Below are 26,170 nucleotides of genomic sequence, written 5' to 3'. Positions count from 1 at the left end.
TTATCTGGCAATGTACAGGTCAGAGAAGATTACCCCCATGATGAGGAGTTAGGGATGCTGACAGATAACCCTGGGATAACAGGCTGGAAGGGGTATGCAAAGATACACAATCTTTTCCTGCTTAGAAAAGGTCATTCCTTCGCCTTCAGCAAGGAGAGTCCTGTAATTAGGTCAATAGCTGTTTTTCTGCTGTTGGGAGAACAGGACTTGGGGGTGTATCTCATCTTGACAGAATGGAGTTTTTCTTGTATGCAGACATGCAGCTGGAATTGAAAAGCAGAAAAAAAAGCTGAAAAGCAGAAAAAAAATGTTTGTATTAATTTTGAACTTCATTTTGGGCAATAATTTCCTACATAAAAACTGTGTTTGCAATCTGTTGAACTTCTATCAGGTGCATATTCTTTCTAGATTGCCTTTTATCTCTCCTTAGACATCTCTGTTACAATATTTGCAGAGGATGTTTACAAATTATGAAAAAGGATCATCAGGAAATATGCTGCTTTTTTGACACAAAAAAACATTCCAAGACCAGGGAAGTGCTGTTTTTCCACATCAGTCTCATCATTCCTTATGATGGGCTACATCCCGATTCCAATATTTGAACTCAACTACTTTACTGGTTATATGAAGGTACATTGACAGTGTCCATTAGAGCTTTGGCAAGTGGGAAGTCATTTGAGGATGGGTTGGGGTTTGCTTCCACCCACACACCCCTTTGGGACATGTATAAATAACAGTAGAAACTCAAAATAGACTCAAAGTAGAGAAGGTGGTATATTTCATTGCTCAGCGTCTTTCCACCTGGTGTATCTGTCTGTAAGATGACAAATTTATATAAATTCTCAAATATTCTTGGACCTCCTAGGCTCATTTTCAGTACCTACACAACAGGACAGGTGAGATGGTGTGTGGACATGATTTGAAAATTTGTGTTTGGTTAGGAATTTTCCACACAGAAATTCAGTATGCAAACTGCTGAACCTCTCATGAGGACACAATCCCTCTAGAGTTTCACTCTATCTCTCTTCTGAAGTCTCTGCTGTTATATTTCCAATCATGCTTGCAGTCTTCAGGTTCCATTTACAAATTCTTCCAGCCTTCTTCCTCTTTTATGCTCAAGCCCTGTGGGTTGGTCACTTTTTCCTCCCTACATGGTTTAGCATCACTGCTTTTCACTCTAATTGCGATGCAAGAAAGATTTCTTACATGCCTTGCTCTTTATGCAGTTGATCAAACTTTTCCTCCTGATAATTCCTATTTATATTGAGTTATATTAATTAGTTATGTATGTTATATTGTTAGAATTATTTGCACATGATTTTTTTCCTCCATTTTGATGATCTGTAGCCCTGCATTGCCAAAACCTCTGCTATTTCTTGCCAGGTTATTATGCATATCAAATTAGTTATCAAATGAGATAGCAGATACATTATAGTAATCAACATACAAAGATATTTCGTACAACTGACCTCTTTCTCTGCTAGCTACCTTAAAAGTTGGACACGCTTTCACCATTCCCCAGGAATGAAGGTGTGCATGGGTAGATTCTATATGTTTAGGATATGCCATAAGAGTATATTATTTGAAACTAAAAAGTATCCCTCTCCTGCTTCTCCTATGGAATCCCAGAGAACTTGTTTCTTTCACAAACCAAAATGCACTGAAGGAAAGCATTACTAGGGGTGACTCCATGACTCATTTTCGAGCTGAACCCATGCTGGTTTGTACTTGGCCCTCAAAGCTACTACAGCCAGCCAAAGCAGATTTGTTTCTGAACCCTTAAAAGTGGGTATTGTCAGTAGGAAGCTTGACACTCACATACCAGAACTGAGAGAGCCAGGAAATGCACTCCAGACATTGGCATCCAACTCACACAGCTGCCCAGCAGTCCCCATGTGAATCTGGATTCTCTGGGAAAATGAAAGGAATGAGCAAAACAGAGCAGAATAAGTGGTGACAGTAACAGAAGACAATTAGTATTGTCAATATATCTCCATACCAGTGTGGTTCCTGATTGATTGCCCATGTCTTAAAAATGTAATTACTAAGTGTACTTGTACCATGGATTAATGTTTAAACTATTGTACTTGACAAAGACGTTAGCAGTAAGCTGTTCATGTAGCCATGGGAAACAACTCCAATATGATAAACTGGGACTGGGAACAATAATACTGTGAAAGTGGACATCATGTCACTGAACCTCTCTCCTTCTGGGTCTGGATTATTTTTGGTATGGTAAATTTCAAAGTATCCCAAATGCCAGAATGACAGATTTTTTTAAAAAAAAACTTTGTGTGTGGAGGGTTCAAGAACTTATTATTTATAATAATAAAATACAAGAAAAAAAAGCATTCCCAGATGAGGAAAAGGTTGTCTTAGAAGAGGGGTGATTTATTTGAACTAAAATCTTGAAGTAGGTTGGGTTTCCTTGAGCAGTGCAATGGCATTTTGTTCTTCACCCAGCCCTGCAATCTCATGCCATACTGCCCTGCTGCAAAAACTAGATACCAGATCTGATACTGGACAGGAAACAACTCCATGTTTAACTGCTTGTGGTTGTGGATGCCCATTTCAGAGCTCAGATTAAATGATGGAGAAACAAGAAGACTGCAACACCCTTGAAAAGAGGAAGGAAGAATCAGAAAAACATGTTAAGGGCCAGCTTTTCAAGACCTCAGCTCCTACTTTAGTTTCAGTGTACCTTGTGAAGATCTTGGGAAACAAACCAAAGAACAAACAAACAAGCATCATGTTAGTGTAAAGGCAAGAAAGATTGGCCCAGACACTTCCATCCAGTGTTTTCCTTCCAAACTCAGGAAGCCAACTGTGACTGTAATTTCTCTATAAGATCTTGTGAATTATAGTCATTGAAAGCTGCCCATTTAAATTAACAGACTCTTCTTCTCATGACCCCTCAATGTATGTACAGTAGTTGGCCACAGTAGGTGAGGTTGTCCTCCTTAACATGTCACAAAATCAACAGCAGCAGCTACCTGAAGCCCTACCAAGCTTCCTTCATTCTCCTCTTCCCTTGTCACTGTAAATCTGAACTACCATTGGGAAATCCCTGTGGTAGGTTCTCTTTTCAGCTGCCAAAATAGCTCAGATGCTACTCAACCCTTCAAAGAGTGGAAAGGTCCCTCCTGATACACCAGCCCTACAACCCCCAGAGCACTTGATAAAGATCCCAAGAGGAGCCCCATTCACCTTTCCTCCTCCAGTGATGCTGCTGATGTTATCGTTCCCTTCCTTCGCTCAGTGCTTACCACAGATCTGGTCTTTGTAGTCCTCAACCAGCCCTGGTAGCGAACTGACATTTTTACAAGTAAAATTTTCTGCTGATTGTTGTGGAAAGGTCCTGTTTTATCTGAACCACTGTCTCTGGGGAGAGTGGTAAGAACCCCTCTGGTGGGATGTTTAAAATTAGACAATAGGCAGTTCAATGTACGAATAAGGAGTGGTATTTCCCCAACATGGAAATGGGGTAAATTATGGAAACTCATCTGTTTGTGACTGCTCTGAATCTGCCTAGTGTTGTTTCCCTTAACTGTGCATCCCAGACAGTGATCCGAGACAAAGCTGACAACAGCTGCAAAATGGATTAACTGAGGTCTTGCATTATTTTTGTCTCTCAGATTACTCATTGCTGTGTAAAAGACTTTGTGGGGAATGACACTGAAAGCTTGAATAATCCAGCCTCTTCCAGAATGCTTTGTGGAGTAAGACCATTTGCAAATAACTATGAACACCAAAAAAAATATTGCAGGGTTTGTGGAAGTCCCAAAGAGATTCTTTTTTCCCTCATGATCTACATCATGTTCACACCACTTTGTTCTGGTTTTCCTTTCAGTGCTTTCCAGGATCTCTGTGCTGGAGGGGCCCCTGTGGCAGAGAAGGAAGGCACAGTGCACTCACTAAGAGGCAGTATTGCTAGAGGGCCTCCATAATTGTTATGGGCTTGCTCTTCAACAAGACTAGGTCTTCAAAGGGTAATGACACTATTGGAGTTACACTGCTTATATCCAAAAGTAAAAAGGGTTCTGAATGGCAAAGAGCTGCTTTTTGCTTTGTTTAAATAAATTGCTTTGACTTAATGACCTGTAAAAACCTTATTAAACTCTTTCAAGTTAGAAAATTCACCCTGGTGCCAGTCATACCGTCTTTCTTTTTTGCCTGGTTGTGTTTAGCTTCATCTTCACATAACCGGTCTTTGGTGCTTTCTCATTGGTTAAATCCTGTGAGATCACCTTAGGAATTTGTTGCAATTCAGCACAAGAACCCAACCCCATACACTGCAGGGCTGTTTCTACCTTACCTGCATTTTAATGGCTCTTCCAGTCCATCATGCCTTGGACTCTGTAGCCTTTCCCACCAGACATTCAAACATTTTTACCTCAATTTGAGAGGAAACAAAGAGCTGCAAATGACTTTTCCATGACCAAAGCACCAGATAAGATTTCACAAATGGAAAATGGAGCCATCTATGTGAAAAAGAAACAGCCAGCTACTACAGGCTGTCCCACCCCTTCTGACACTGGCACACATTGCTTTGCAGAATTCACATTCTTCCAGAAGTAACAATTTAAATTTACCACTCAGTCTTTTAAGATAAAGAGGTTAAAAAAAAGCAGCTTACATGTTACAGAGGATATTCCTGGCAGAGCTGCCAGGCAGGTTTTCTGCATATTTGAGCACCTGCTCCCTCATAACATGACCACTAGTTTGCAGCCACCCCAAACTCACAGGTTTCCTATTAGTAGACACAAAAAACATGCTGAGCATTATTCCTCCTGCCACTGACTCAGTGCACAGGCTGAGCACAGAAGCAGCAGCATTTTGCTGCTGGTGGCACAGTTTTGGAGGCTGTATTTATAACTGAAGAGACTTGACAACTTGTGTGGACATTTACATTCACATCAAATCTCAAGATATCCCCAGGAGAAGCAATGGTTAACTCCAGTGTTCTTGACAAATATGAGCAACAACATGTTTGTGCCAAGGTAAATTTATCCCTGTGGCATTCTCTGATTCCAGTCCTTAAGTGTTGTGCAGTCTGGCTTGTTGGCTCTTAAGAGTGAAGCCAGGCAGGAAATTCAGAACTTCTTGAGATTTTTATTCTTTTTCCTCTTTTTCAACTGAGCCATTTGGAAATTTTCTGTGGAAAACAAATGAGCGAAAATAGATGCTGATGCAGTGCTTTGTTCTTATTCATCTTTTGGGTTTTAATCTAAGATCTAGTTTAGCATCTCACTTCCTTTGACCAGTAAGTCCATGTGTTCCTGAAAAACTTTCTAAAGGAAACTTTCATCAAATTTTGTATGCAGCTGTGTAAAGAAGCTTCAGTCAGTTTATATTTTAATCAGAGGCACCCATCTTTGACTAGAAGTTAAGAGATTCCATTGTGGTTTTTTAACTTCCAGAACAATTAAACAAATTTTGGTTTTATGATGCTTTATCATGTTATGATTTCTAAGTGATAAGCACAACATAACAAGTTCAGGGGAACCTCTCCTTTCTTGTCAGCTGTAGGAAATAATTTGGTATGAGCAAATCACTTTTGATATGTTCTTAGTATCCAATCAAATGTCAACACAAGGGTTAAATTGCTATTCTATAGAGATTTTTTCTCACTTAGATTTCAAGAATAAAAATCAAGTCCAGACTATGCAAAGGTCAGTTGGCTTAAATTATTGTTAAAAACCAAGACAAGGCTGGATAAGGATCACTGGATTCAAGTGAATGTGGGCTGGTTTCTCTCACAGCTGACAATCCTTCTACCGATTTGCTGTTCTCTGCTAAAGAGAGATTGAAGAAACCCCTAGGCCCACATTGCTCACTATTCTTCTCCCAAGCCAGCAAAGAAAGCAAAACTTCAAAGGCTTATAAATCTGTTGATAGTTATGAAGGTAATGATAATCATGCATATGACAGAAGTGCCTGTGGGATAACAACTTGGCCTCTTACTTCCTTGAAGCACAGACGGCTGTAGCCTTGGAAAGTCTGTAATCCAAGTGGGCAGCAGAAAACCACATTGTTATTCTAAGCTTTCTTTAGAGATGTGTCTCTGAGTTAAGCAGTAAATCAATCATTCTAGAAGCTCCTTCTGAACCAGAAGACTAGCACATATAGCCACAAATAGGTCCAGAATTTTTCAGATAAAATCCAAGTTTTGTTGGAAAACACTCGTTTCTTGAGACCATCAAACAAAACTTCCTGGTTGTCATGACTTTCAGTCAAGTTCAGTGCAGGGGTCCTGGCAGTCTGTCAATTTTGTATCCCCTGCACAACAGAGAACCAAATGGTCCAGATTACCCATTCCATGTTGTCCACTGATGGATCACAGTCACACTGGCTACATGGATGATCTCTTTGAATCAGAGCAGTGAAGCTGCCCTTACTAATCTTACTTGGGTGCTTCAGGGCTCATGAGTTATTTATGCTTGATTTTTTAAACTTCAGTCTGACTTAAAATGCAAGCAAAAACATTGATTTTCCATCCACCCTAACCATGGAAGAGGTTAAGGGAGCATCCATATGTTGCTGACCCTGATGCAAAAAAAAAATGTCCCTATAATGGCAACACGTCAGCTGATGTTTACTCACCACTCTGAATAAAAATTAACATGAGAATATATTAAAATTCTTCTTCAACATAGTTATTCTAGAAATAAAAAACCCCACAATTTTATTGGCATTTACAATTCACACCTGCAGCCAAATCCAGCACTTGGACTCTGGCTCATCTGTAATTTATCTGTAATAATCTAAAGAAATTTACTTCATTTTAAATGCATGAGGATGTTTTTCTCTGGCTATAAGAGAGCTGAGGTACCTGGGTTAGAGTAAAGATTATCTTGGCCAGGAAAAAGGAAGAGCTGCGACAGCAGGGGACTGAAGATGAACAGGACAGTACTATCTCTCCTGGTTTGTTTACAAGTCTTGCTATCAGTCATCAGTGCCTGGAGCCAGAGGAAGTGTGGGCTTCAACCAGCTCTTTAAAGTGTAGATTGAGTTACTCCTGTTGTTGATGTTCGATGTGGATCATTTAATTCATTCTGCAGAAAATTTGAAAATCATGTGGCTACAGCAAGTTAGCCCAGCAGCAAGTTGTCTTGAAAGCTTAGTTTTCTCTTTTTTATTAGGAAGCATTGGAACATATCCCATTGGCTACATCAGTGGCTTCACTGACGTTTCTGGCAGAAAAGGAGTAACCAGTGCTTCATGCTGCAGGGGTTTCAGACAGTATATTCAGGAGTTCCAGATGGATGATACCAAGCCTGTCTGTGAAAATACTTAGAGCCAGTCAACAAAAATAAATGCTCATCACTGGTTTTCTCTGTAGGTTAAGAAATGTAACCATTCAGACTAAAGATCAGGTTCACAGACGATATGGCCTGGTATGGCTTGAATGACTTAAGTAAATGTGTCATAGATTAATTTTCAGGTCTCCTGCTGTAACAGTTCAATATCCTTGACCCCAAGACCAGATAAATCCTCAATCATCTTTTCATCAGAAGAGGCTTTACATTTCTTCTTTGTCTTTTTTTAGATGCCAAAGTCCTGACATCATTCATGTGTCCAGATCATCTGTCAAAAGAGTTTCACAATGATGGTGGTTACAACGAGGGTCACCTCTGCAGCAGAAGAATGAGAGGAGATGGAACTAAGCAGGAAGTCAAAGCCTCTTCTGTGCACATTATGGTAACAGGACATGGGTCTAGTCACCACATGGAAACAAGAAAATCTTTTGTATGTGCCTGTGTTAATGTTGTCTTTTGGCAATGGAAAGGAAAAAAGACATGTGATCTTAACCTCCAGCAGGGAGTTCAGGAATCTCAGTGCAGTGTTTAGATATATCACAAACAGTACACACTTTCCCAAATTTCAGGTAGGTGCTTATTCAGATTTATTTTTCTGCACCAATGCAAAGGTCAATCAAAGCTACAGAGGTCCTGAGGTTCTCAGCTCCATGTATTTGAAATCTGCTTGTCAATATTAGTCTTTAAGACAATGTGCTGTCCATAGTGAGGGGGAACAAATAATAGGATTCTAGAACTACCATCTAGTAAGTTCCCAGATGCTCAGAAATAGTAGAAAAATCCTTGTTTTGTACTGTGTTTTCCATTTTCTGCTGGAAAATCACATTATATGATAATATCCATGCAACATGGAAAATTCCACCTGCAGCATGTGTTGTGTTATTGCAGAAGAGGGATATCCCAGATATTGTTTACAGAGGCAGACAGCTTGTTTATTCAGCATTGGCTAGAGCTGGCCAACCACTCTTAAAATAAAACTACGTTCTTTGCTTGTGGGAACCAAAACCGTTTACTATCAGAAGTATCCGTCCATTCAAAAAATTCAGCAAAAGGCTCCAAATTCAGCCTGTAGTTTGATTAATGGAAGAAACTAGAGAGCTGTGCTTTTGCTGGGATTCAAGATATTGCTGATCCTGTATTTTGATGGATGGGAGGGATGAGATGCTTCTTTCACAGGAGGAGAAGGCAAAACATCTTCTTCAATAGTTCTGTAAAAGAACACCCCAGGGCAAGTGAACAGGCAGGGTCATTTCTGGTGTGACACAAAGTACTCTGTGAGGACTGTTATTTTCAACAAACAAACTTGCTTTTTACCTCATGGAAGGCAGGGGTTAACATTTACTTTATTTTACTGCCATCAAGTTATAGAAACTGACAATCAGGATGTATAAACACTTCTGGACCCTGATGGAGTCCCTCACCTAAGATTTCACCTCACAAAATATGTAGCTTTTTCCTTATGACTGTCCCATAAAACACTAGTAGGCAGGAGTTTTTTTCTTACCTTGATTGTTCAAACCTCTTCTTCTTGTTGCTTGGTTTAATATCCTCTTCATTCTCCTCCCAGTCATTTAAAATTTTTAGCTGTAAATGTCCTTTGATGGCCCTCTTCATTTGGCCACATACCTTTAATCTGGTGTTTCAAGGCCACATGAAAGGGAGGTTATCTCACCTTTTAATTTATTTACTTGCCATTTTTGAGGAAAAAAACCTCACTGGTTCAAAGTGTTAGAGCATTTTTCAGATTAAATCATAATGTAACCTCAATATGCTGTAGAGGTCAGCACCAGAGTGAGCTAATCTTGAAATCCCCAATGCACTGGCCCAGCATTCATAATGTGGCCTTATAAATAAAAATGTATTGAAAAAAAGAAATCAAGGTTGATGTGAACCATTATTTATGAGATTTGGAAAGACAAAAGTTACAAAATTCTGCTTGTTCAGCCCCTGCACTAAAGAACAATCCTGTTGGGAGCACGTAAAGTTGTTTTACATCTACTCCTCATGATCATCACCTTTCATGTGGGAGACCAAAAGAGGTTATGACCCTGTGAATATTGCAGATCCACAGCAAGATGTGTTTTTTTTTTACTTTCTGCCTAGTGAAAATGTCTCTAGTGAATTTTCCCCTTGCTGTCTCCCTGTTGGAAGCAGCCAACTGAGGAGCTTTCCACAGAGTCCATTTACCACTGGCATGGTGTCCTGCAGCAGCCTTCATTAAGAATTGTTCTGCCATGTATTTGGCACACAGAAGGAGCACCTCAGCAGTTGTACACACATTGGCTCTCCTTGACAAGTCTTTTAGGCAGCCACACAGGCTGCACATGAACCATTCACCCAAAATGCACGTCTCATGCCCCAGGTTTCTGTTCTTGGCTTTTGACAGCTCAGAAGGAATTAGCCTTCTGTCATACCTGTCCATATACCACAGCTACTTTCAAAGGGGGTGATGTCTCACAATTTGGGGGCTAGAGCCAATTTGCAGTAGCTAGGATTTTCAGCAACAGCCAGTCAAGCACAGAGCAGGTCCCCTGGATGGCAGCCAAGATAGCATTAACTCAAAAACCTTGTCATTTCAATTTTTCCCACATTTCCCTTTGTGTCCCTGTGTTTTGAACCTTGCTGAAGTCTCATCTTCCCCTTTCTAGGCTGTTGATGGCCCTTTAGTCTAATGCAAAGCCCAACCACTGCCAAGGACCAGAGGCTCAGGGAGGCAGAGACAGCTCCAGGGTGCATACAGATTACTCTGTGCCCCAGAACAGCCAGTTTCATCTGTGCAAGGCTGGTGGCTTCTGATTGCTGAGAGGGAGGACGTGGAGTGTGCTGAAGCAGAGGCTAGTCTTCGAGGGAAAGGGGTGTCTAGACACATGTCCCGCTGCTGCTCGTGCAAGAAAGTTCTCATCCCAGCTCGAACTCAGCCTTTCCCATAGCCAAAGCAGCACTTGGGGCAGAAAAACTAATTTTTTGCATTTTGCCTCCACCCCTGAAAAGATTATGTCAAGTTTTGCCCTGGGGCTGCCAACAGGAGCAAGACACGCACCTGCTGAAGTTGAATTGCAGGTCAAAGTATTACCTGGCAGTCATTCTCTCAGCACTGATTCCAGCCAGCATGATTAACTCTGAGCAATTCTGTTTGTACACAGCAAGTTAGCCAGTTGTAGCTGAGGAAGGAGGTTTATCTTTGTGCAATTGCTTTCAAGGTCCAGCAACAGAATTATCCAGTGCTGTCATTGATTGCCTTAAATCAGTGGCAACCACAGCAGTCTGATTCCTACACAGTCTATCCAGGTTCAACTAATTGCACATTTCCTATTATCTGCTGGCAGCTGATAATTCATTCCTAACATATCTGTCTCTGAAAGATCATTGTAATGGTTGCAGTGACAAGCTTCAGTCAAGATGCAGAAAGGACACTGCAGCTGGGCTCCAAATATTTAACTTGTGAAAATTACCTTTTCAGGATAATGAAACAGACAGCATTTCCATTTGGAAGTCAAAATCCTGGATTTTTCTTCATAAGTGAAGATGTTATATATTTAGGAAAGTTAAAGAGGAGAAAGAATAAATGTCTCTATGCAGTATCACACAAAGAACCTGTGGCTGCAACGAGTTTACTGTAAGAGCCAGATGATAAAGCTTTATTCTTTGGGGTTTTCCTCCTTAACTGTGCTATCAAGTGGCACATGAGGTGTAAATGCTTGGGCTCTGACTCTGTGCTCCTTACACAGCCAGAAGGCCACCAGAGGCATTGGGAACACTGCCCTAGCTAAGAACTTCAGATTCAATTTCAAAAAGTTGAACTTGCTGATGATGATTATACAGATTAAACTCTGCAGTTCTCCCTGTGAAAAAGATAAGCCCTGAGACTCCCATTTCACAAACATGAAAAGATGACAGAAAGCAAGTTCCTCTGCGGTCTCCTTTGTATTGTTCTGGATGTTGATGCAAGCCAGGTCTCAAAATCCACACTAAGACCCCTCAAGCTCACCCTTGGAGGATCTACCTGGAAAGGAGGAACCAGTAACACCACAAACCCTCCTTCAAGTCCCATTCTGGCAAGAGTGGGCACTAGCAAGATCCCACTGCCTTTAACAGCAGAGTTTAATATAAAAGCATACAGTAGAGCTGTCTTCAAATTAGTACTTCATTCCTAAGTGCCCTTTAACATGCTACGTCACAGAACAGAGATGACATTTCTACCCTTGCAAATTTGCTGTGCTCTTCTAATCAGGATGTGTTGTGCCGGTGTTGCTGGCTGGTAACACAGCCTGGCCTGATGCAGGAATCTCATTTGTAATATCTTACCATCCCAATGGCAAGCTGTAGAGTTTTTTAAATAGGGCTGTATTGATAAGGGAGGACTATCTGGTAAATGTGTCATGTTTCAAGTACAGCTGAAATATGAAATGCAGCAGGAATTAGGAAGAGCTTTTAACTAGGACAATATACTCTTCACATGTATAAAAGTAACTCCTTGTGTTGATTTATATTCTCAGTCATCCTTTGTTCTTTGTCACACCAAAGGTGAGGTAGCAGATCAGCGCATTGCCCCCGCATCCTGTACACTTCAGTTTAGCATTTCCTCCAACACGTTGGGTTTTGGAAAAGTGCCGTAAAGCACACAAGTGACATTGGTTAACTTGGACCCTACTCTGATGCTGATGCCAGAAGCAAATTGTTTGACTGTCTCCAGTTAACCCAACTGAATGTAATAAGAATTGAATCACCCACTATGTTTAGGCCACAAACCAAGAAGATTTCAGTGGTTTGCATTAGGATGTAGAAACGGCCTGGGAACTGGGTTAATGTAGGGTGAGGAGAGGCCTGAAAAGCCTGGATTTGTAAGAAGATTACTGGTCCCAGATTGGACTTTTTGGGTTTTTGCTCATCAGAGTTACTCCCAGCTTCAGCACTGTATTGAACTCCAGGCAGAAGGTCAAGGATGACTGCAAAGAAAAAGATCCTGAACGTACGTAGTAAAGTTGGTTTAAGTCATCATGGATCCACTGCATCTAAGCATGTTTTCACCAGCTGGAGACAGACAAGGAGGCTTAGATCTTTCAGATATGTAAATACCTCTATTTTTTTGATGTTTTAGATGGATTATTATTTTCTTGAACAACTTGCCTGAACATGTTCAGCTCTTTGAGACTGGATAGGAAGTGCTACATAACAGTCAATGATTAGGGGGAAAATCCATCAGGGACTATAATAAAAATTAAAAGTTGACCCAGTCCTTTCCCTCTGCTGCTCCACAACTGAGTGCTGCACACAGCAGACAGCCCTCTGTTCTCTCAAAATAACAACTCCTAATCCCATTGTCTACCTTATCAAGCTGACACTTAGCCCTAAGGACCTCTCACAACTCTCTCCAGAAAAGGAAGAGCTAGCAGGGGAAGCACAAAGGAGACAAATGATATCAGGAGGCAAAAAAAAATAAATACAAGGAAAAGGTGTATGGATCAAGTCTGAAAAATAAAAACAGGAAACCATCAGGAGGCACAGATCAGAGTGACCCAAATATTTTCCCCATCCTGCACATGTGCAGGGAGCTGGTGGACACTGGCCAGACACTGGGATCAGTGGAGCTTTGGCTTGACCTTCTGTAGCCTTTCTTGCATTCTTTTTGATAAGTGAGGGGATGTAAGAATCAGAGAAACTGGTATGTTAAGTATGGCTGATTTACCACTAGCATCATCAGTACCCAGCTCAAAAAGGAAAGTCTGAGACTCTACAGCAAGTGGTCGTCAACACTCAGAACTTGTCCTCCCTTTTTCTTCTGCAGAGCACATTATAGTACTCATGTGAGTGGGTGGGAGGGGCCACAGAGAGAACTATTAACCCTAAAATAGAAGCCAAAATTCAACATTCAGTGAAAAATATGCAGCATTCAGAATAATGCTTTTTATTATTGAAATGAAAGATAATTTTACAAAGCCAAAGATGGTAAAAAGTACAAGGCATGATTTGGTGTCACCAAGTTCTAGCTAGCATTTCTTTATCATTCCCTTATGTGTGCCGTCTGCAACACTGCTGTTTGGCAGGAGATACAATGAACATAACTAGCAACCACAACATGCTTTTTGCAACATAAGAGAGTGCCCAAGAGATCAGCAACTTTAGGTTACCAGCCATAACTGGTGCAAGCCTGTCTCAGTAGTGGAAGGTATATGTAGGCTTAAGCAAGGCTTCCTCTTGCAGCAATTTAGACTGTCTCAGGTCCCCCGTGATTGCTTTGGAGATCTCCACCAGCAGCCTATAGTCCTGACAGGGAATCTGAGCTTGTGTAACTGACATTTTTGAAGGCTGTCAGGGAATATAATAGTAAATGGTTGGCCATTCTCACATGAATTTACTTGCCAGAGAGCTAGTATTACATCAGCTCAGACTCTCTGGAAAGTCCACTGGGGACAGAATCTCCTTCAGTCTAACTTAAATGTGTTACATGGGGGAATTCAAAACCTCAGTATGCTTAGATTTTCATTGAAAATTGGCTCCATATGTATTCAAAATTTTGGATCAGGAGTCTGCTACATAGTTTTGATGACGTGGTCCTGAAATCACTAAACCATTATAGTAAGTTGCTGGGTTTTGAATTTAGTTCCTCTTATGAAATACAAAAACCTAGAATTCATTGTACACTGAAAAGCAGATCTTGCTAAAGGGTTGACACCCATTCATCTGTTTCCTAATCTTCAGTTGTGGTCCTAGGTTGAGACCATTACCTGAGTCACTAGAGCAATATTTTACAAACATTTTGGACCACTACATGAAGGTCATTTCTTCATTTCACCAAGAAGAAGATATGATCTAGTGGTAAGAACATTTGAGTGAGACTCAAAAGATCCAGACTGTACTGAAGATCCCTTTTGATAAGTCATGACAATTCTTCACTTTTTTATTTTTTCATAATATAATATTAAAAACTGTCCTACTTATACATGCCCTAACAACCTGAATCAAAAACAGCAAAAGGAGCATCTCAGTGCAAAAAAAAAAAAAGCAAGAAGTCAGGAGCTCCAGTCTTCCCGTAGTGCAACACGCTGGGTTGCTGTTTAGCAGTAACTTAAGAGTGTTATGCAGGAACCAACCCCAAAGCCTGTGTTTGCTTACTCTGTGAGAACAGAGATTTATAGCACATGTTCTTCTACTACAGTGAAAAAGTCAAAACTTCCCTACAGAAAATGGATTTCCCTTGAGGGTTTTCAATCCAAGTACATCCTGACCTTACTCACTGTCTGACAAAAATACAGCTTGGGGTGCTTGTTTCTATGGCATGTCTTAAGAAATGCTGTTACAAACTCAACATTTCAGGCCATGTGGATTGCTAAACTTCTTAAATTTTGGATTATAGCAGTTGGAAGAGTTCCCATTTGTACTCCACTCCTTCTATTATTAGCTAGGATCCTGAAAACTGTTGTATTTCTCATCAGCAAAGAAATTATTTTGCCCAGACTTGCACATGAAGTTTTGTCACCTGGTGTTTCTGGAGGGTTACCCCACTCAACTTCAATAGTAAAATGGTGTCACCGTTTGACTCAGGTCAGACAACAATGCTCTCAATCCCCTCCCCCTCCCACCCAGGTAGGGAAGGAGAGAGAGAAAAAGAGAGAGACCTGGCTGGATTGAAAACTAAACTACACAGCTTTAATTAAACACTAATGATATAAGAAAATATATACAATTATATACAAATGTGTTCAGATATGTGCAAAAGCCTCTCACCTCCCCCCACCCCCAGCAACTCTCACAGCATCTCCTGAGCTGAGAACAGTCCCAAAGAATCCTGGAGCTGCTGGAGAAAGCACAGAGTGATGAGGGTCAGGAGAGCTCCAGCCTGGGGGTTGACAGTGATGGATGGACGGAGTCCTCCCCAGATGCCGGCCATGGACAGAAGAGAAAGGAAGAGAAGCAGGAAGGAAGTTGTCTTCTGTGATCTCTGACCTTCCTCTGAGCTTGTGTAGATACATGGAATGGAATATCTCTGGCCAGTTTTGCTGTCTGTCTAACTCAGCCTCCTACAGGGGGGTCATAGATCTCCCCGTAGTGTCTGAGCTGGCAGAGTAAAGATGTGACCCTGAAGATCCAGCAGTTACAAAAACATTCCATTCTTATCAGTCTTAATTAGAACACACTAGTGATAGTTAAAAGAAAACTTACTGAAGAAAAAAAAATCAGCAAAAGGAAAATTGGCTTCATCCTGGCTCAAACCAGGACAAGTGGTTATGTGTTACCTTGCCAGGCCAGAAGGTCTATACCTGGGTTACGTGAGGGTTTGTGCCTGGAGCAGACTGCCATGAACACACGGCAACAATTGTGGCTTATTAAGCATTTCCCTGAAGGTAATTTTTCATCCATTATTGTTGCAGTTTGTAGCCATTTTTATCTAAAGCCCAAGTCTTTTGTTTGAAGTAGAACACTTTGCCTGATCGTCCTTTATCATAAACATAGTTCTAAGAATATAAAAGAAAACAGCATAAATGCCAGGGCTGAGAAAAGTTTCCAGTCTGTGTGGAGCCCTGATCTGATTAGTCACGGCCATTCCAGTACATGCTGTAGGAGAACAGGAGACACCAAAGTAGTGTATTGTGCTGTCCTAATAAATATTTGTATCTTGTTTCCTTAGATGTAACATGTTACTGTGGGTTCTTCATTCTGGAGAGTACTGGTGAAATTTCACCTTCAGTGTCAAAACACCCTTTGATTTCAGTAGGACCAGGATTTTGTGGGCCTTCTTGCACTAGACATGAGCCATGTGCCTCTGATAGTATAGAAAATATCAATAGAGTTGCAGGCACATTCTTCCATCTGGACAAAGGTACAAAAAAAATTCATTTCCATAGATTATTTCAGGAAGCTTTATAAGCAGTTCACAAGTGTCTGAAAGGGCTGAGTGGGCTTCCTGCTTTCAACAGTCAAGCCTCAGGTCATTAGACTCAGATTTTGTACTGTAAAGGAAAAAAAATCCTTAACCCTCAACCTGGACTTACTAAATCAATGAGGAAGTTACTTCTTGGCACTGTGCACTTCAGTTTCCCATTTTAGGAATGAGCACTATGTCTTCCACAATCTACTTCACTTTCAGGCTAAATTCTGTTTTGTGTCTATCTCATCAGGACAAAGCTGGCATAACTCCAGTGAAGACAATGAAGCAATATCAGATTTACAGGATGCCAAGGAGAGTAGATCTCTGGTCCTCTGGTTTTATAGTTGAGACAAATGAGGCCACAGACAGTGTGTTCATCAGTGAAGGGAAAATGGGAGTCTAATACTTATTGGTCTTAAATGCTTGACCTCCTTCTGAAACAGTTAAGAGAGGGAAGCTGTATGAGAATTATATAAAATGAATCAATGACTTGGTACTTGATAGCTGCCTCCTAAAGCAAGAGTCATGTTCATACTGCAAAGGCTAGCTAAGCCCCATCCCAGCTGTGACTTGATTTCTTATTGATATTAAGAAGTGCTGAGAGACACTAACCACAGTAAGAGACCAGAGGACATCAAAAGGGGGCACAGAACAAATTAAGAGTAGTTTAAAACACTGGGGGGAAGGGAAGGAGGAAAGATGCGTGCACAGGTGCTTGGCCTAGGAAAAGTGTAAAAAAGGAACATTAGACTGGAAAAATAGAGCCAGCACAAACAGAAAAGAAGAAGTCCTCAAAAGCAAATAAAGAGAGTGATGAAGGAAAATCAAAAGCAGGGAAAATTATATTTGGGCCTATTTTGCCTGCTGAACATTTTTTTCAACAGTAAGCATATGAGGCAATCCATTTTCTTAAGCAAAACCAAAAATCATCCCACTGCAATTTAGATAATTTCCCACTCCATTTGATGATATAAAACACTAAGAGCAAAAAGCTTTAAATCACCTTGAATAACTCATCGGTCTCACCTTTCAGCTAAAAGGAATAAACTTTATTCTAAACTGTTTTACTCCCAGAGCTAATGCCTTTTACAGCCCCTATTAAGTATTCTGAATATAACGTGTTCCTCCCCTTGGTGATGGAGGTGCTGACCAAGCTCCTCCCACAGGTGTAGCTGGTCTAACAGGGCTCTGCCCAGACATACCACAAAGCAATTTCTCCTTTCTAGAGACCTCTTATTTCAATCATGATGGGCAGTAGCAAGTAAAAGGAAGCTGACATTGTATTAAATATATCTAACTGTGCTAAGCAATTGTTTTTAACATCCTTCTGCCCTTCTCCTGCAGTAGCAAGTTGCTGTTGTGTTGGCTTTTTTTTCCCCTTTGCAGAGTGCTAAATCCAGCCAGAAAGCTGTTATGAAAAAATACCCAAGGGAAGTATGATAGAGAGTTTCTCTTCACTGATTTCTCTTCTAACATTGTTTCCTTCCTTCCTCCCCTCTCCACCCTGCAGACTGGTTCCTCAGCCCATTGATGTCAGCGGGAAAACCCACACTGACCTCATGTGGCTTTGGATCATGCTTCCAGTCCTGGGCTGTTGCCACAAGTGAGCTAACAGGAGCACTAAAAAATCCCATCAGTGGAGCTCTGGAAGTGCCATCCACTGCCCTAATGACTGGGATGAGTTTTCAATGGATCTGCCTCGTTTGAATCCAGGATAATATTTTACCTTCAATATACCACTATTATGAAATCATTTGACATTTAATGTACAGTCATAACAATGAATTTGCTGGGTATTGAATGTCACATACTTTCACAAGTACAGCATTCTATTGTAATGCACAGCAGCATTAGTTTAACGATACCAAAGTTTTTCCGGAATCCTCTCTTGATGTCCCCCCTTTCTCCAGGAGAACAATAAATATTCCTTAACAACACCTAAGAAAAATAAAATAATACTTTGCTTTTGGAGAGAATTGTGATCTATATGCGGGCCTCTAGTGAGTTGAACAACAATGCTTCCTGTGACACTGGGAGCATGAATTTGTGGGCAGATCCTTTTTCTAACCATAAAAGGGATGGTCTGGAATATTAATCAGGGTTTTTTATGTTGTTTTGCTTTGCTTTGTTGTTGTTTTGTTTGTTTATTTGTTTTTTCCTTAATTGGTTCCAGAGTGCAAAACGAAATAACCCCTATAAACCATCCTGCAGTGAAAAAAATATTTTAAAAAAATGTAAAGATGTTAATCTAAAGGATGGGCAGGAGATTAGTTTTAAAATGAGCATTACAGAATTGTTTGCTGAATATTTCAGGTAGTGAAGAACAATATTTAGATGTTCCTTGAAAGGTAAGAAGTGAAGTTCAAGGCCAAATCCTGCCTATTTCTTAACATAGGAGATGGATAGCATAGAGTTATCTATAGGAGATGAAGAGGCCACGCTGCAAGAGTGTGGTGAGTTGGGCTGCATCCCACTGGTGGTGGAGCGATAGGCAGGGAAGTGAGGGGAGAGTGAGATTCCCCTCCTGCCAGAGCAAGGAGAGCTATGGGGAGAGGAGAGGAGTAAGTGTCCTTTGAATAACTGAGCTATTTTCTGAAACATTTTTTTTTGTTATTTTATGGGGAAAATTAGTACTATTTCTGATGATAAAGTAAACACTGACATAAGGTGTATTTCTAGTGCAGAATTCCTCTAAAGTTTTGTCATGGGAGGACTTTGAATAATTTTTAATATTTTGCTGAACTCTACCAAATCACAGATTAATCTGGTATTTCTGTAAGTGGTCCTTCAGCAAGATTAAAATAAATATTGAGTGACCACATTTGACAAGGCTTGATTGACAAAGACCACTTGATGGGCGTATGGAAGTCCAAGGAATAAGAGCAGCCTACAATTAACACATGTGGTTTACTGCAACATGGGTGTGCCAACCCTTTCTTCAATTTAGAAGCTCTCGGAGATGCAAATTTTGAGGCTGTCTCGTCAGCTTTATGGTTGCTTACATGTATTCTAGTTTTCATCTGAGAGTTCAGAGGCTGTTTCCAAGGCAAGGTGCCCTTCAGTTTAAAATACTGAAGCATGGTGAATATATTAAACCGCAAAATGAAAAAGACAGCAACTGTTAACTATTGCAGCTGATGCTACATCACTGAGACTTGCACAGAAAGAGCTGAATCTACACAATAATTTGTGTAGATTTGCAATGAATGTGCTCCAGAAGAACAATCAACACTTTGAATGAAAGAGAACCTGGGGGAAAAATTGCTCATCTCAGCTAAAATAATGAAGGCAATAATCAGTGGGATAAGGCAAAATGGATGGCAAAACCTGCTTGTTAAATATTGGCTCTTCAGACCCATACAACAATAGAAAAGCACTGAATCCTAAATGAGATACTTTTATGTCACCTGTCATGGATGTTTAATAATGTCTGGACAACATTATTTTTTCCCACTTATCTCCTAGTGCTAATAGTTTACCCCCACTACTGTCTGTGGGCTTTCAGGCAGCTGTCTACATATGGTAGTTTTGTAGAAGGCTGGGTTAGGAATAAGAACCTCTGAAAATTAAGTTCCTTGTACTGAATAACCATTGTGATATTTCGACATTCAGCTCTCACACCACAGAACAGCCAAGAAAAAACGTCACCATAATTAGATCCTGTTGATGAAATGCTGCAGACAAAAGGTCTCCATGTAGGGAAGAAATGGGTTTGCCTCAGATATTTATATGCCACTTATTTAATGAGACATTGATTGATAACTTAGCAATCTCTGCATTGCTTTTTGGAGTGCAAATACACCAGTGTGTTCAAATATATAAACAGATAAAAGACAAACAGAAGAGGCAATGATCAATCCAGGCAGACGTGTGTTTTAATGAAGAATTACAAACAGGTGATTCCAGACAATTCACAAAGGGGAAAGGTTTAGATCAAACTAGCTGAATAAACAGTGAGTTGAAAGACCTCAAAGCAAAGCATAAGGATGTCCCACAACGGTGCATCATGTGTTTTACCTGACTATTCATACAATTGCCTGTTAGATCAAATCAAATATTTCACTCATAGAGTTCATGCAGTGATTGAGCACAGACAGTTTTTGATGTGTCAGCATGTCAGTGGTGAGTTGCAATCATGCTGAGCTTTGCTTCATGTGCCTCACTTTTTGGGCAGCAGTGAACCAGGAGCAGAACTCCTCAGCTGCTCTTCCTGGCTAATATGATTTCCAGCTTTGAACTAACCTAGTCTATGAGCAAGGGGAGCACAAACCCAAAGATACTAGCTGCAATGATACATCAATTGTGTGTAACATTTTTCCTCCCCAAAGCACTTAATAAAGCAAGAGCGGGAACTGTTTAATGCATTGCTTAAAGGAACATGATCCCTTAGCAGCATATGGCCACTTTGCCCAAGAGCTTTGGGTCAGAAAAGAAGACTAGCCCACCTAATTGAAAGTGTAAAGGAGTCAAACAGTGAGTAATCTTTCAATATGCAATGCAAAGAGGTTTTCAATCCTTACTTCCTCATAAAAAGTGCAGTTTAATGCTTTGTGAACACCAGTTACTGTGGCTTGAGTTTTACATCTTTGCTGATGGCAATCTCAGAAAGTCAAACCTGTTAACTCCATGGTAGAGAGGATACTTAATTTTATTTCAGAGCTAAAAAAGAGTAATGCTTACTGAATTAGCTATATAGCTTCATGTAGCAATTTACAAGTCTTACGAACTCAGAGTTTTTACTTATGAGATATGACATGATAACAGCTTCAAATGAGGCAGCTGCTCCTTATAATCAGATCATTAATCTAAAATGTCCAGCTATATTTACTGCTTCTTTTAATAAAAATACTAATTTCATACATATTCTATCTAGATACATTCATGAGATGCCTGAACACATGAAAACAGACATTTTTCATTTTCATCAAATGCTATGTTATGTTGTGACACTGACTCTACAATTAAGCTCTTTTATTTTCCTAGAAAGCAAATCCGTCATAAGCTATGTGCCATCTTTTCAACACTTCACTTCCTGTCCTTTAGCAAAACTCTTACTTTAGTAATCTGCATTTGGAAAAGGCATGTTTGGCCACATGCACCCACCAGCTTCAGAATCTGTTTAGAGAATTAAAATTCTTGGGAGGGGAGATGTGACATTTTGGTTGAGCCTTTTACAGAATCTGGAAGAAACTTAAAGGCAGAAGAAGTCAGATTGTTAGGAGATAATATGAAGTATGAGTTTGTGTTATTAAAACTTTTCAATATTTTCCTGGACTTTGTCCTGTGCAACTAAACAAGGTATTTAAGTACATGCCTGATTTAAAATTTCTCTAGCTTAGCCTCATTTCCTTCTACAGCTTTTATTTCTACAATCTTGCCTGTGCACACTTCCTTTCGTTCTCTTCCTCACCATTCCTTTTCCTTTCAGGAGTCCTGTCTAAAAAAAAAAAGTTGCAGTGTGCTTACCCAACCTGTAATTCAGTTTCTGAAGCACATAAAAAACTTTTACATTACTTTCAGAGAGTGAAGTCTGGTTAAGTGCTGTGACATCACTCTAGCATTAATGTTAAATCTGAAATTAAATCTTTGGCGGGTTTGGTTTTGCATGTCTGTGTTTTATTTCAGCACCTAATGACAAGGCTTGGAATATCTGAAACTCATCTCCCTTTCTCCACCCCAGTCATATCCTGAATAAACAACCCACCCATAAGTACTTATTCCACGTCGGACCCAGTTTTGTAACATCCATACTCACATGTAGTGTATCATTTGTGTGAGTATTGATGTGGTCATCCAGACACTGCAGGACTTACAAGATTTTACCCCCGCCAAAATCTCCAGTAATCCATTTTAGTGTGAAGTTGAGCTGTTTCTTGCACAGCTTCCCTTTGACCCACCTGTGCAATACAGGCATCTTCCATGGACCTGTTTGTATCTTCTGTTGGCATTTCACATTGCTCTCTGTCGTATCCAGCAATATTCTCATGTCATGTCTAGCAGTTTTCCATATCCTATTCAATTAGCTAAACCTCAGCTCAGTCAACATCTAGTCATCTTCCTCCTAATGCTTTCTTTGAAAGAACTACATCAGCTCAAGCTCTGTCTTCTGAATTTCTAGTACCTCTGTCACTGTGCCCAGGGCTCAGTGAAGCTGTCTGTGTTTTCATATACTTGCCTAGTTCTTTCTTCATGAAGTTTTGTCACAGTGATGATTTATTTTAGAAAAAATAAATCCTGTTTTGGTAGATTAGATAAACCATCTTAATTTGTTAACAAAAAAACCCCAACAAACTCGTATGACATACTGATTTCCCTACTGTATGGGATTTAAAATTGATTTGAAATCTAATAGAACAGAATGCCTCTCAGTCCTTGTTCCCTGTTGCACAGCAATTTTCAGTGATATATTTTCAATTCAGGATGCTGTATTATTTTTGCCTTAAAGCCTCATGTTGGTAAGATGAGGAAATGGAGAGGGATTCAGTTTGGTTTTATCATAATTTCAGTTTTCTCTCATTCTGGGTTTGCTCACATAGGAGCAGTCCACTGCACAAAAGCAACAGTTTTTTAATCACTAAACTCCTCCTTATACTTAATATCACATACAACATGCAAGCTTTGCTGTTAAATTACCAGGTTGGTTGCTGCAGAAAAATGCAGGCTATGTTATCTCTGCTGGATATTTTCCACCTGACACTGACTCACAGATTGCTCCATCTGGCACCGAGCACGTTCACTCTCTTTCACACCAGCCTGGCCTCAATGACATTCTCACCCCAGCTTTCTTGTCCTCACTGTTGTAGATCTTTCCACCTACAAAACCTCCTCCCAAAATCCAGGTATAGCTCAAGTGCCTGAAGGCAAGTAACATGGCACAGCTCACAGAGCATCATCCCCCAAAAAAGAAGATGACATAATTGAAAACCCAGCAAATTCTCTGTTCTATGCTCTATCCATGTCCAGAACAGGTAAGTACAAAGGAAATCCATTCCAGGCAGCACACTAACAACTAAATAAGGAAAAAAATTGAGTGCTCAGTTGTAGCTGTAGAGATGAGGGACTGAGAAATCATCCATCACCATTTCAACACTTTTCTTTGATTGTGTGTCAGATCTGGATATATCATATACTTTGACACAGACTGAAGGTTTGGTTTCTTTCTCTGCAAGCAAGTCTTTGGCACTAAGAGGTGGCAATATTAATAGAAAACCTAGAGAGAAGAAAGTGGATTGCACCACATTGCCAGTGAGGATATGAAAAAAATTGGCAAAGGACATAGCTTAGCAAATACTTGTTTTACCAGTGGTCATCAGCTAGAAAACCATTTAGTAAACAAGGGGGAAAAAAACATTTAGTAAACGGGGTGGGGGGCGGTGCAGAGGGGATGGGAAGAAAGGGACAAAGGGATGGGGGAAAACTGGAAAAATGAGATGGACGTAGCAACAACTTCTCAATTCTGTACAGCCCCCATCACCTGCTGCAAGCTATCACAGAGCATTTGATATCCTGCTCTTAGCATATTTTTTTTCAGCAGCAGCTGACCAGTCACTGTGAAAATTTCTCAGTTTTATACCAAGCATTTTTATCAGTTCAATATTATAGTACATTCTTTCTGACATTAACAGCATCAGCAAACTAAAGAATGCAAATAATGCTCCTGACCTAGCAACAGCAGCAGCCAAACAGATCACTGTCTTTCCATTTAAACTGAATATTTATATGTTGAATTTTAAATATAATTTTCCTATCACTTTCTAATACATTAATTTCTTTTTCTCACACAAAATGCCTTGACCTATGACCACACAATGTTGGTGTTACAGGGGGTGTATTATTTCCAGGCACATGCAATTTATTTAAGAATGGCCCAATCACGTCAAGCAAGCTTCAGCTGGTCAAAGGAGTCACCTTTTTGCAAGAGATAGTAATATTGACACTAATCTCTTTGTCAGCTGACCTCTGTTTATCATTGTGTACAAGTTAAGACCTAAGCTGAATAGGTATATCTAAGGAAGAGCTTGAAAAAACAATTCAGAACCGCAGACCCTGTAGTACACCAAAATCAGCAATAAGATTTAGGTGAAAATGTAAGTATTTTAACATTGCTTTGGGGCAATTGCAGAGAGCAAGGTGTACAAATAATGTGATCCAGATTCTTGCCAGTATCCCATCCATTCTCTTGCATCCATAGGGATTTTCTGGAGGCTGAAATCCAGGCATTCAGGAAACATGGGCATTGAAGTGGTTTGCAAGACACCACTTCATCCCAGTTCAAACCAAATTCAATCATTCAAACCAAGTTCATCTGCATGACAACTGGATCATCTACTCGAGAAGCTTCCTCCCTTTTCCATTTGGGTTCTCTCGCTACCATTTTGTGTTTCTTCTCATTGTACTGATATTAAGATTGGAATCAACATAGCTTCTTTTATAACTGTTGTGTTGGGTTTTTTTCCTTGTTAATTTCAAGTAATTAAAATAAAGCAGCAAGGCTCAAGGAAAAAAGCATAGAAAAAACCCTGTACATGCCCTGGAAGACTCTTTTGCTGTTGTTCTGCACCTAGGAACCTGGAAGATGACAGTAAAATTATCCAGGAGAGCATTGCCAATAGAGCAGAGTCCATTGAATCAGTCATGGGAGCTGGGAGAAGAAGAAGGAGTGTGTCTTGGCAGGCCACGCACTCACAGTCTTTCACTCCTGGCAGAAGAAACAGAATTTGCAGAACAATGACTAGGCCAGGCTGAAATGGAAAGGCTCCAAGGTGGAGACTCTTAGCTCACGAAGGGAACATTCCATTGCAGTCAAAGGTGTGATTATTTCTGAGGGTTCCACAAAGGATGATGCAGGTAAGCTCACTCATTTCTGCTGCCTCTGCCAGAAAATGTTCAGGGCTCTGGGCATCAAAAGAGTTGGGAATTTATTGAGTGAAGTAATCTCTGGCAAAAGTGAAAGCATTCTGAAAGTCTGCCCATTACAGACTGGCAGGATACTCTGTGAGCTTCCTGAGGGAAGAAGTCAACAGACAAGCCACTGCCACTTAGTTTTCAATCCTGTGATACCTGAGCTGCAAGATGAAGCCAACCCCAAAAAGCCGATTGATGCAATCACTTTTCTCCATGGACAAGCATAACCTTGTCTTCTTAAGGAAGGAGATGGTCTTATTCTCACTTGATATAAATTGACATAAATACATGCTATTATAGAAATTTATATCAACTATGACCTTGCTCCAGGGCTGTTAGATTGCACAAGCATACTCTTTCATGGTGCAAATTGCAAATGTATATGTTGCTCCTTCAAACTAATCCATAATATAAGGTTATTTGAGATGCATTTGTGGAGTGGTACATAGGTGTGATCTTGGAATCTGAGGCAAAGCTGAGCACTGGTTTTGGCTGAAATTCTTGCCAGAAGGGAGGTCAAAGGAACTGTCTTTTTATGATGATTTTAAACCAACATTTTGAAATGTTAAAGTATTTGAATCCCAGGCATAACAATAAATATGCTGAATAATTTTAAAGAGGTTACTTCCATGGAATGTAATAAAATCCTACATAGTTTACAAAACAAAGGCCAGGTTAGTTGGAGGCAGGAAAATTCATTCTGGTTACATTTCCAAGAGATTAGGTTTAGCAGGATTAAAATTATTACACTGGAATCATTCAAATGGAATTTTTGGCTTTGCAATAAAGTTGCCTTATCTTTATTTAACTTGACTGTTTTATCAGCTGTGTCCTGTTTTCTGCTTCATTGACAGCTCTGTTCACACCTAATCAGATAACATTAAATTCTGGATTGGAAGTTCATCCAACAAAAGCTTACAGGTGGGGGACTTTGTGTGCTTTGCATCATTAAGATTTTTTCAGCATTCACATGCCATTTTATAGTTAGAAGGGATTTTACAATTTCACTTTTTTTAAAAAAACATTTCCCTCAGTAATTCCAGCCAGGTTCAGCATCTGCCAAAATTTGTTTTTTTTAAAT

This window comes from Apus apus, chromosome 5 (assembly GCF_020740795.1).
Source record: "Apus apus isolate bApuApu2 chromosome 5, bApuApu2.pri.cur, whole genome shotgun sequence".
Taxonomy (NCBI): Eukaryota; Metazoa; Chordata; class Aves; order Apodiformes; family Apodidae; genus Apus; species Apus apus.
The sequence above is the reverse complement of the archived record's forward strand: the minus strand, read 5'-3'. Positions refer to the sequence as shown.